Consider the following 12600-nt stretch of genomic DNA (forward strand, 5'->3'; position numbering starts at 1 on the left):
TTTTAAACTTTTTTTTGGCTCAAAATTTTTTTGGGTCAAAATTTTTTCGAAATTTTTTTTGGGTAAAAATTTTTTTGGTCCCAAAATTTTTCGAACTTTTTTTTGGGTCAAAATTTTTTTGGTCCAAAAATTTTTCGAACTTTTTTTTGGTTCAAAATTTTTTTGGGTCAAAATTTTTCGAACTTTTTTTTTGGTCAAAATTTTTTTGGTCTCAAAATTTTTCGAACTTTTTTTTGGCTCAAAATTTTTTTGGTCACAAAATTTTTCGAACTTTTTTTTGTGTCAAAATTTTTTTGGTCAAATTTTTTTTGGTCCCAAAATTTTTCGAACTTTTTTATGATTCAAAATTTTTTTGGTCCCAAAATTTTTCGAACTTTTTTTTGGGTCAAAATTTTTTTGGTCCCAAAATTTTTTAAACTTTTTTTTGGCTCAAAATTTTTTTGGGTCAAAATTTTTTTGAAATTTTTTTTGGGTAAAAATTTTTTTGGTCCCAAAATTTTTCGAACTTTTTTTTGGGTCAAAATTTTTTTGGTCCAAAATTTTTTCGAATTTTTTTTGGCTCAAAATTTTTTTGGGTCAAAATTTTTTCGAACTTTTTTTTGGGTCAAAATTTTTTTGGTCCCAAAATTTTTCGAACTTCTTTTTTGGTCAAAATTTTTTTGGTCCCAAAATTTTTCGAACTTTTTTTTGGGTCAAAATTTTTTTGGTCCCAAAATTTTTCGAACTTTTTTTTTGGATCAAAATTTTTTTGGGTCAAAATTTTTTCAAAATTTTTTTTGGGTCAAAATTTTTTTGGTCCTAAAATTTTTTCAAAATTTTTTTTGGGTCAAAATTTTTTCGAAATTTTTTTTGGGTCAAAATTTTTGTGGTCCCAAAATTTTTCGAACTTTTTTTTGGGTTAAATTTTTTTTGGTCCCAAAATTTTTCGAACTTTTTTTGGGTCAAAATTTTTTTGGTCCCAAAATTTTTCGAACTTTTTTTTGGGTCAAAATTTTTTTGGTCCCAAAATTTTTCGAACTTTTTTTTGGGTCAAATTTTTTTTGGTCCCAAAATTTTTCAAACTTTTTTTTGGGTCAAAATTTTTTTGGTCCCAAAATTTTTCGAACTTTTTTATGATTCAAAATTTTTTTTGTCCCAAAATTTTTCGAACTTTTTTTTGGATCAAAATTTTTTTGGTCCCAAAATTTTTCAAACTTTTTTTTGGCTCAAAATTTTTTCGAAATTTTTTTTGGGTCAAAATTTTTTTGGTCCCAAAATTTTTCGAACTTTTTTTTGGGTCAAAATTTTTTTGGTCCAAAATTTTTTCAAAATTTTTTTTGGGTCAAAATTTTTTCGAAATTTTTTTTGGGTCAAAATTTTTGTGGTCCCAAAATTTTTCGAACTTTTTTTTGGGTCAAATTTTTTTTGGTCCCAAAATTTTTCGAAATTTTTTTGGGTCAAAATTTTTTTGGTCCCAAAATTTTTCAAAGTTTTTTTTGGTCAAAAGTTTTTTGTTCCGAAACGTTTTCAAACTTTTTTTTGGGAAAAATTATTTTGGTCCCAAAATTTTCAAAGTTTTTTGTGTCAAATTTTTTTCGACGTTTTTTTTTTTGGGTCAAAATTTTTTTTGAAGTTTTTTTTGGGTCAAAATTTTTTTGAAATTTTTTTAGGGTCAAAATTTTTTTGGTCTCAAAATTTTTCAAAGTTTTTTTTGGGTCAAAATTTTTTTTGTTCCAAAATTTTTCGATTTTTTTTTTTGGTTCAAAAATTTTTTGGTCCCAAAATTTTTCGAAATTTTTTTAGGTCAAAATATTTTTGGTCCCAAAATTTTTCCAAATTTTTTTGGGTCAATATTTTTTTGGGTCAAGATTTTTTCGAAGTTTTTTTTGGATCAAAATTTTTTTGGTCCCAAAATTTTACGAACTTTTTTTTGGGTCAAAAATTTTTTGGTCCCAAAATTTTTCCAAGTTTTTTTTGGGTCAAATTTTTTTTGGGTCAAAATATTTTTGGTCCCAAAATTTTTCGAAGTTTTTTTTGTGTCAAAATTTTTTTGGTCCAAAATTTTTCGAAGTTTTTTTTGTGTCAAATTTTTTTTATTCCAAAATTTTTCGAACTTTTTTTGTGGCAAAATTTTTTTGGTCCCAAAATTTTTCGAACTTTTTTTGTGGCAAAATTTTTCGAAGTTTTTTTTGGGTGAAAATTTTTTTGAAGTTTCTTTTGGGTGAACATTTTTTTGGTCCCAAAATTTTTCAAATTTTTTTTGGGTCAAAAGTTTTTTTGAAGGTTTTTTTGTGGTTAAAATTTTTCGAACTTTTTTTTGGTCAAATTTTTTTCGAAGTTTTTTTTTTGTCCAACATGTTTTGAACTTTTTTTTGGGTCAAAATTTTTGGGTTCAATATTTTTCGAACTTTTTTTTGGGTCAAAATTTTTTTGGTCCCAAAATTTTTCGAACTTTTTTTTGGCTCAAAATTTTTTCGAAGTTTTTTTTGGGTTCAACATTTTTCGAACTTTTTTTTGGGTCAAAATTTTTGGGCCCCAAAATTTTTCGAACTTTTTTTGGCTCAAATTTTTTTGGGGTCAAAATTTTTTCGAACTTTTTTTTGGGTCAAAATTTTTTTGGTCCCAAAATTATTCGAACTTTTTTTTGGCTCAAAATATTTTTGGTCCCAAAATTTTTCGAACTTTTTTATGGTCAAAATTTTTTTGGTCCCAAAATTTTTCGAACTTTTTTTTGGGTCAAAATTTTTATGAAGTTTTTTTTGGGTCAAAATTTTTTTGGTCCCAAAATTTTTCGAACTTTTTTATGGTCAAAATTTTTTTGGTCCCAAAATTTTTCGAACTTTTTTTTGGGTCAAAATTTTTATGAAGTTTTTTTTGGGTCAAAATTTTTTTGGTCCCAAAATTTTTCGAACTTTTTTTTCGGTCAAAATTTTTTTGGTCCCAAAATTTTTCGAACTTTTTTATGATTCAAAATTTTTTTGGTCCCAAAATTTTTCGAACTTTTTTTTGGGTCAAAATTTTTTTGGTCCCAAAATTTTTTAAACTTTTTTTTGGCTCAAATTTTTTTTGGGTCAAAATTTTTTCGAAATTTTTTTTGGGTAAAAATTTTTTTGGTCCCAAAATTTTTTGAACTTCTTTTTGGGTCAAAATTTTTTTGGTCCCAAAATTTTTCGTACTTTTTTTTTGGTCAAAATTTTTTTGGTCCCAAAATTTTTCGAAATTTTTTTTGGGTCAAAATTTTTTTGGTCCCAAAATTTTTTCAAACTTTTTTTTGGGTCAAAATTTTTTTGGTCCCAAAATTTTTCAAACTTTTTTATGATTCAAAATTTTTTTGGTCCCAAAATTTTTCGAACTTTTTTTTGGGTCAAAATTTTTTTGGTCCCAAAATTTTTTAAACTTTTTTTTGGCTCAAAATTTTTTTGGGTCAAAATTTTTTCGAAATTTTTTTTGGGTAAAAATTTTTTTGGTCCCAAAATTTTTCGAACTTTTTTTTGGGTCAAAATTTTTTTGGTCCCAAAATTTTTCGAACTTTTTTTTGGGTCAAAATTTTTTTGGTCCCAAAATTTTTTCAAACTTTTTTTTGGGTCAAAATTTTTTTGGTCCCAAAATTTTTCGAACTTTTTTATGATTCAAAATTTTTTTGGTCCCAAAATTTTTCGAATTTTTTTTGGCTCAAAATTTTTTTGGGTCAAAATTTTTTCGAACTTTTTTTTGGCTCAAAATTTTTTTGGGTCAAAATTTTTTCGAAATTTTTTTTGGGTAAAAATTTTTTTGGTCCCAAAATTTTTCGAACTTTTTTTTTGGTCAAATTTTTTTTAGTCCCAAAATTTTTCAAACTTTTTTTTGGGTCAAAATTTTTTTGGTCCCAAAATTTTTTGAACTTCTTTTTGGGTCAAAATTTTTTTGGTCCCAAAATTTTTCGTACTTTTTTTTTGGTCAAAATTTTTTTGGTCCCAAAATTTTTCGAAATTTTTTTTGGGTCAAAATTTTTTTGGTCCCAAAATTTTTTCAAACTTTTTTTTGGGTCAAAATTTTTTTGGGTCAAAATTTTTTCGAAATTTTTTTTGGGTCAAAATTTTTTTGGTCCCAAAATTTTTCGAACTTTTTTTTGGGTCAAATTTTTTTTGGTCCCAAAATTTTTCAAAATTTTTTTTGGGTCAAAATTTTTTTGGTCCCAAAATTTTTCAAACTTTTTTTTCGGTCAAAATTTTTTGGTCCCAAAATTTTTCTAACTTTTTTATGATTCAAAATTTTTTTGGTCCCAAAATTTTTCGAACTTTTTTTTTGGTCAAAATTTTTTTGGTCCCAAAATTTTTCGAACTTTTTTTTGGGTCAAAATTTTTTTGGTCCCAAAATTTTTCGAACTTTTTTTTTGGATCAAAATTTTTTTGGGTCAAAATTTTTTCAAAATTTTTTTTGGGTCAAAATTTTTTTGGTCCTAAAATTTTTTCAAAATTTTTTTTGGGTCAAAATTTTTTCGAAATTTTTTTTGGGTCAAAATTTTTGTGGTCCCAAAATTTTTCGAACTTTTTTTTGGGTTAAATTTTTTTTGGTCCCAAAATTTTTCGAACTTTTTTTGGGTCAAAATTTTTTTGGTCCCAAAATTTTTCGAACTTTTTTTTGGGTCAAAATTTTTTTGGTCCCAAAATTTTTCGAACTTTTTTTTGGGTCAAATTTTTTTTGGTCCCAAAATTTTTCAAACTTTTTTTTGGGTCAAAATTTTTTTGGTCCCAAAATTTTTCGAACTTTTTTATGATTCAAAATTTTTTTTGTCCCAAAATTTTTCGAACTTTTTTTTGGATCAAAATTTTTTTGGTCCCAAAATTTTTCAAACTTTTTTTTGGCTCAAAATTTTTTCGAAATTTTTTTTGGGTCAAAATTTTTTTGGTCCCAAAATTTTTCAAACTTTTTTTTGGGTCAAAATTTTTTTGGTCCAAAAAGTTTTCGAACTTTTTTTTTGGATCAAAATTTTTTTGGGTCAAAATTTTTTCAAAATTTTTTTTGGGTCAAAATTTTTTTGGTCCCAAAATTTTTTTCAAAATTTTTTTTGGGTCAAAATTTTTTTGGTCCCAAAATTTTTCGAACTTTTTTTTGGGTCAAAATTTTTTTGGTCCCAAAATTTTTTAAACTTTTTTTTGGCTCAAAATTTTTTTGGGTCAAAATTTTTTCGAAATTTTTTTTGGGTAAAAATTTTTTTGGTCCCAAAATTTTTCGAACTTTTTTTTTGGTCAAATTTTTTTTAGTCCCAAAATTTTTCAAACTTTTTTTTGGGTCAAAATTTTTTTGGTCCCAAAATTTTTTGAACTTCTTTTTGGGTCAAAATTTTTTTGGTCCCAAAATTTTTCGTACTTTTTTTTTGGTCAAAATTTTTTTGGTCCCAAAATTTTTCGAAATTTTTTTTGGGTCAAAATTTTTTTGGTCCCAAAATTTTTTCAAACTTTTTTTTGGGTCAAAATTTTTTTGGGTCAAAATTTTTTCGAAATTTTTTTTGGGTCAAAATTTTTTTGGTCCCAAAATTTTTCGAACTTTTTTTTGGGTCAAATTTTTTTTGGTCCCAAAATTTTTCAAAATTTTTTTTGGGTCAAAATTTTTTTGGTCCCAAAATTTTTCAAACTTTTTTTTCGGTCAAAATTTTTTGGTCCCAAAATTTTTCTAACTTTTTTATGATTCAAAATTTTTTTGGTCCCAAAATTTTTCGAACTTTTTTTTTGGTCAAAATTTTTTTGGTCCCAAAATTTTTCGAACTTTTTTTTGGGTCAAAATTTTTTTGGTCCCAAAATTTTTCGAACTTTTTTTTTGGATCAAAATTTTTTTGGGTCAAAATTTTTTCAAAATTTTTTTTGGGTCAAAATTTTTTTGGTCCTAAAATTTTTTCAAAATTTTTTTTGGGTCAAAATTTTTTCGAAATTTTTTTTGGGTCAAAATTTTTGTGGTCCCAAAATTTTTCGAACTTTTTTTTGGGTTAAATTTTTTTTGGTCCCAAAATTTTTCGAACTTTTTTTGGGTCAAAATTTTTTTGGTCCCAAAATTTTTCGAACTTTTTTTTGGGTCAAAATTTTTTTGGTCCCAAAATTTTTCGAACTTTTTTTTGGGTCAAATTTTTTTTGGTCCCAAAATTTTTCAAACTTTTTTTTGGGTCAAAATTTTTTTGGTCCCAAAATTTTTCGAACTTTTTTATGATTCAAAATTTTTTTTGTCCCAAAATTTTTCGAACTTTTTTTTGGATCAAAATTTTTTTGGTCCCAAAATTTTTCAAACTTTTTTTTGGCTCAAAATTTTTTCGAAATTTTTTTTGGGTCAAAATTTTTTTGGTCCCAAAATTTTTCAAACTTTTTTTTGGGTCAAAATTTTTTTGGTCCAAAAAGTTTTCGAACTTTTTTTTTGGATCAAAATTTTTTTGGGTCAAAATTTTTTCAAAATTTTTTTTGGGTCAAAATTTTTTTGGTCCCAAAATTTTTTTCAAAATTTTTTTTGGGTCAAAATTTTTTTGGTCCCAAAATTTTTCGAACTTTTTTTTGGGTCAAAATTTTTTTGGTCCCAAAATTTTTCGAACTTTTTTTTGGGTCAAATTTTTTTTGGTCCCAAAATTTTTCAAACTTTTTTTTGGGTCAAAATTTTTTTGGTCCCAAAATTTTTCGAACTTTTTTATGATTCAAAATTTTTTTTGTCCCAAAATTTTTCGAACTTTTTTTTGGGTCAAAATGTTTTTGGTCCCAAAATTTTTCGAACTTTTTTTTTGGATCAAAATTTTTTTGGGTCAAAATTTTTTCAAAATTTTTTTTGGGTCAAAATTTTTTTGGTCCCAAAATTTTTTCAAAATTTTTTTTGGGTCAAAATTTTTTCGAAATTTTTTTTGGGTCAAAATTTTTGTGGTCCCAAAATTTTTCGAACTTTTTTTTGGGTCAAATTTTTTTTGGTCCCAAAATTTTTCGAACTTTTTTTGGGTCAAAATTTTTTTGGTCCCAAAATTTTTCGAACTTTTTTTTGGGTCAAATCTTTTTGGTCCCAAAATTTTTCAAACTTTTTTTTGGGTCAAAATTTTTTTGGTCCCAAAATTTTTCGAACTTTTTTTTGGATCAAAATTTTTTTGGTCCCAAAATTTTTCAAACTTTTTTTTGGCTCAAAATTTTTTCGAAATTTTTTTTGGGTCAAAATTTTTTTGGTCCCAAAATTTTTCGAACTTTTTTTTGGGTCAAAATTTTTTTTGAAAAAATTTTTTCAATTTTTTTTGAAAAAATTTTGAAAAAATTTTGGGACCAAAAAAATTTTGACCCAAAAAAAATTTTGAAAAAATTTTGACCCAAAAAAATTTTGATCCAAAAAAAAAGTTCGAAAAATTTTGGGACCAAAAACATTTTGACCCAAAAAAAAGTTCGAAAAATTTTGGGACAAAAAAAATTTTGAATCATAAAAAATTTTTTCGAATTTTTTTTGGCTCAAAATTTTTTTGGGTCAAAATTTTTTCGAACTTTTTTTTGGGTCAAAATTTTTTTGGTCCCAAAATTTTTCGAACTTTTTTTTTGGTCAAAATTTTTTTGGTCCCAAAATTTTTCGAACTTTTTTTTGGGTCAAAATTTTTTTGGTCCCAAAATTTTTCGAACTTTTTTTTTGGATCAAAATTTTTTTGGGTCAAAATTTTTTCAAAATTTTTTTTGGGTCAAATTTTTTTTGGTCCTAAAATTTTTTCAAAATTTTTTTTGGGTCAAAATTTTTTCGAAATTTTTTTTGGGTCAAAATTTTTGTGGTCCCAAAATTTTTCGAACTTTTTTTTGGGTTAAATTTTTTTTGGTCCCAAAATTTTTCGAACTTTTTTTGGGTCAAAATTTTTTTGGTCCCAAAATTTTTCGAACTTTTTTTTGGGTCAAAATTTTTTTGGTCCCAAAATTTTTCGAACTTTTTTTTGGGTCAAATTTTTTTTGGTCCCAAAATTTTTCAAACTTTTTTTTGGGTCAAAATTTTTTTGGTCCCAAAATTTTTCGAACTTTTTTATGATTCAAAATTTTTTTTGTCCCAAAATTTTTCGAACTTTTTTTTGGATCAAAATTTTTTTGGTCCCAAAATTTTTCAAACTTTTTTTTGGCTCAAAATTTTTTCGAAATTTTTTTTGGGTCAAAATTTTTTTGGTCCCAAAATTTTTCAAACTTTTTTTTGGGTCAAAATTTTTTTGGTCCAAAAAGTTTTCGAACTTTTTTTTTGGATCAAAATTTTTTTGGGTCAAAATTTTTTCAAAATTTTTTTTGGGTCAAAATTTTTTTGGTCCCAAAATTTTTCGAACTTTTTTTTTGGTCAAAATTTTTTTGGTCCCAAAATTTTTCGAACTTTTTTTTGGGTCAAAATTTTTTTGGTCCCAAAATTTTTCGAACTTTTTTTTTGGATCAAAATTTTTTTGGGTCAAAATTTTTTCAAAATTTTTTTTGGGTCAAAATTTTTTTGGTCCCAAAATTTTTTCAAAATTTTTTTTGGGTCAAAATTTTTTCGAAATTTTTTTTGGGTCAAAATTTTTGTGGTCCCAAAATTTTTCGAACTTTTTTTTGGGTCAAATTTTTTTTGGTCCCAAAATTTTTCGAACTTTTTTTGGGTCAAAATTTTTTTGGTCCCAAAATTTTTCGAACTTTTTTTTGGGTCAAAATTTTTTTGGTCCCAAAATTTTTCGAACTTTTTTTTGGGTCAAATTTTTTTTGGTCCCAAAATTTTTCAAACTTTTTTTTGGGTCAAAATTTTTTTGGTCCCAAAATTTTTCGAACTTTTTTATGATTCAAAATTTTTTTTGTCCCAAAATTTTTCGAACTTTTTTTTGGATCAAAATTTTTTTGGTCCCAAAATTTTTCGAACTTTTTTTTGGATCAAAATTTTTTTGGTCCCAAAATTTTTTAAACTTTTTTTTGGCTCAAAATTTTTTTGGGTCAAAATTTTTTCGACATTTTTTTTGGGTAAAAATTTTTTTGGTCCCAAAATTTTTCGAACTTTTTTTTGGGTCAAAATTTTTTTGGTCCAAAAATTTTTCGAACTTTTTTTTGGCTCAAAATTTTTTTGGGTCAAAATTTTTCGAACTTTTTTTTTGGTCAAAATTTTTTTGGTCTCAAAATTTTTCGAACTTTTTTTTGGCTCAAAATTTTTTTGGTCACAAAATTTTTCGAACTTTTTTGTGTCAAAATTTTTTTGGTCAAAATTTTTTTGGTCCCAAAATTTTTCGAAATTTTTTTTGGGTCAAAATTTTTCGAACTTTTTTTTTGGTCAAAATTTTTTTGGTCACAAAATTTTTCGAACTTTTTTTTGTGTCAAAATTTTTTTGGTCAAAATTTTTTTGGTCCCAAAATTTTTCGAACTTTTTTATGATTCAAAATTTTTTTGGTCCCAAAATTTTTCGAACTTTTTTTTTGGTCAAAATTTTTTTGGTCCCAAAATTTTTTAAACTTTTTTTTGGCTCAAATTTTTTTTGGGTCAAAATTTTTTCGAAATTTTTTTTGGGTAAAAATTTTTTTGGTCCCAAAATTTTTTGAACTTCTTTTTGGGTCAAAATTTTTTTGGTCCCAAAATTTTTCGTACTTTTTTTTTGGTCAAAATTTTTTTGGTCCCAAAATTTTTCGAAATTTTTTTTGGGTCAAAATTTTTTTGGTCCCAAAATTTTTTCAAACTTTTTTTTGGGTCAAAATTTTTTTGGTCCCAAAATTTTTCGAACTTTTTTATGATTCAAAATTTTTTTGGTCCCAAAATTTTTCGAACTTTTTTTTGGGTCAAAATTTTTTTGGTCCCAAAATTTTTTAAACTTTTTTTTGGCTCAAAATTTTTTTGGGTCAAAATTTTTTCGAAATTTTTTTTGGGTAAAAATTTTTTTGGTCCCAAAATTTTTCGAACTTTTTTTTTGGTCAAATTTTTTTTAGTCCCAAAATTTTTCAAACTTTTTTTTGGGTCAAAATTTTTTTGGTCCCAAAATTTTTTGAACTTCTTTTTGGGTCAAAATTTTTTTGGTCCCAAAATTTTTCGTACTTTTTTTTTGGTCAAAATTTTTTTGGTCCCAAAATTTTTCGAAATTTTTTTTGGGTCAAAATTTTTTTGGTCCCAAAATTTTTTCAAACTTTTTTTTGGGTCAAAATTTTTTTGGGTCAAAATTTTTTCGAAATTTTTTTTGGGTCAAAATTTTTTTGGTCCCAAAATTTTTCGAACTTTTTTTTGGGTCAAATTTTTTTTGGTCCCAAAATTTTTCAAAATTTTTTTTGGGTCAAAATTTTTTTGGTCCCAAAATTTTTCAAACTTTTTTTTCGGTCAAAATTTTTTGGTCCCAAAATTTTTCTAACTTTTTTATGATTCAAAATTTTTTTGGTCCCAAAATTTTTCGAACTTTTTTTTGGGTCAAAATTTTTTTGGTCCCAAAATTTTTTAAACTTTTTTTTGGCTCAAAATTTTTTTGGGTCAAAATTTTTTCGAAATTTTTTTTGGGTAAAAATTTTTTTGGTCCCAAAATTTTTCGAACTTTTTTTTGGGTCAAAATTTTTTTGGTCCCAAAATTTTTCGAACTTTTTTTTGGCTCAAAATTTTTTTGGGTCAAAATTTTTCGAACTTTTTTTTTGGTCAAAATTTTTTTGGTCTCAAAATTTTTCGAACTTTTTTTTGGCTCAAAATTTTTTTGGTCACAAAATTTTTCGAACTTTTTTTTGTGTCAAAATTTTTTTGGTCAAAATTTTTTTGGTCCCAAAATTTTTCGAACTTTTTTATGATTCGAAATTTTTTTGGTCCCAAAATTTTTCGAACTTTTTTTTGGGTCAAAATTTTTTTGGTCCCAAAATTTTTTAAACTTTTTTTTGGCTCAAAATTTTTTTGGGTCAAAATTTTTTCGAAATTTTTTTTGGGTAAAAATTTTTTTGGTCCCAAAATTTTTCGAACTTTTTTTTGGGTCAAAATTTTTTTGGTCCAAAATTTTTTCGAATTTTTTTTGGCTCAAAATTTTTTTGGGTCAAAATTTTTTCGAACTTTTTTTTGGGTCAAAATTTTTTTGGTCCCAAAATTTTTCGAACTTTTTTTTTGGTCAAAATTTTTTTGGTCCCAAAATTTTTCAAACTTTTTTTTGGGTCAAAATTTTTTTGGTCCCAAAATTTTTCGAACTTTTTTTTTGGATCAAAATTTTTTTGGGTCAAAATTTTTTCAAAATTTTTTTTGGGTCAAAATTTTTTTGGTCCCAAAATTTTTTCAAAATTTTTTTTGGGTCAAAATTTTTTCGAAATTTTTTTTGGGTCAAAATTTTTGTGGTCCCAAAATTTTTCGAACTTTTTTTTGGGTTAAATTTTTTTTGGTCCCAAAATTTTTCGAACTTTTTTTGGGTCAAAATTTTTTTGGTCCCAAAATTTTTCGAACTTTTTTTGGGTCAAAATTTTTTTGGTCCCAAAATTTTTCGAACTTTTTTTTGGGTCAAAATTTTTTTGGTCCCAAAATTTTTCGAACTTTTTTTTGGGTCAAAATTTTTTTGGTCCCAAAATTTTTCGAACTTTTTTTTTGGATCAAAATTTTTTTGGGTCAAAATTTTTTCAAAATTTTTTTTGGGTCAAAATTTTTTTGGTCCCAAAATTTTTTCAAAATTTTTTTTGGGTCAAAATTTTTTCGAAATTTTTTTTGGGTCAAAATTTTTGTGGTCCCAAAATTTTTCGAACTTTTTTTTGGGTTAAATTTTTTTTGGTCCCAAAATTTTTCGAACTTTTTTTGGGTCAAAATTTTTTTAGTCCCAAAATTTTTCGAACTTTTTTTTGGGTCAAATTTTTTTTGGTCCCAAAATTTTTCGAACTTTTTTTTGGGTCAAAATTTTTTTGGTCCCAAAATTTTTCGAACTTTTTTATGATTCAAAATTTTTTTTGTCCCAAAATTTTTCGAACTTTTTTTTGGATCAAAATTTTTTTGGTCCCAAAATTTTTCAAACTTTTTTTTGGCTCAAAATTTTTTCGAAATTTTTTTTGGGTCAAAATTTTTTTGGTCCCAAAATTTTTCGAACTTTTTTTTGGGTCAAAATTTTTTTGGTCCCAAAATTTTTCGAACTTTTTTTTTGGATCAAAATTTTTTTGGGTCAAAATTTTTTCAAAATTTTTTTTGGGTCAAAATTTTTTTGGTCCCAAAATTTTTTCAAAATTTTTTTTGGGTCAAAATTTTTTTGGTCCCAAAATTTTTCGAACTTTTTTTGGGTCAAAATTTTTTTGGTCCCAAAATTTTTCGAACTTTTTTTTGGGTCAAATTTTTTTTGGTCCCAAAATTTTTCAAACTTTTTTTTGGGTCAAAATTTTTTTGGTCCCAAAATTTTTCGAACTTTTTTATGATTCAAAATTTTTTTTGTCCCAAAATTTTTCGAACTTTTTTTTGGGTCAAAATTTTTTTGGTCCCAAAATTTTTCGAACTTTTTTTTTGGATCAAAATTTTTTTGGGTCAAAATTTTTTCAAAATTTTTTTTGGGTCAAAATTTTTTTGGTCCCAAAATTTTTTCAAAATTTTTTTTGGGTCAAAATTTTTTCGAAATTTTTTTTGGGTCAAAATTTTTGTGGTCCCAAAATTTTTCGAACTTTTTTTTGGGTCAAATTTTTTTTGGTCCCAAAATTTTTCGAACTTTTTTTGGGTCAAAATTTTTTTGGTCCCAAAATTTTTCGA

This window comes from Astyanax mexicanus, chromosome 14, assembly GCF_023375975.1.
Source record: "Astyanax mexicanus isolate ESR-SI-001 chromosome 14, AstMex3_surface, whole genome shotgun sequence".
Classification (NCBI taxonomy): Eukaryota; Metazoa; Chordata; class Actinopteri; order Characiformes; family Acestrorhamphidae; genus Astyanax; species Astyanax mexicanus.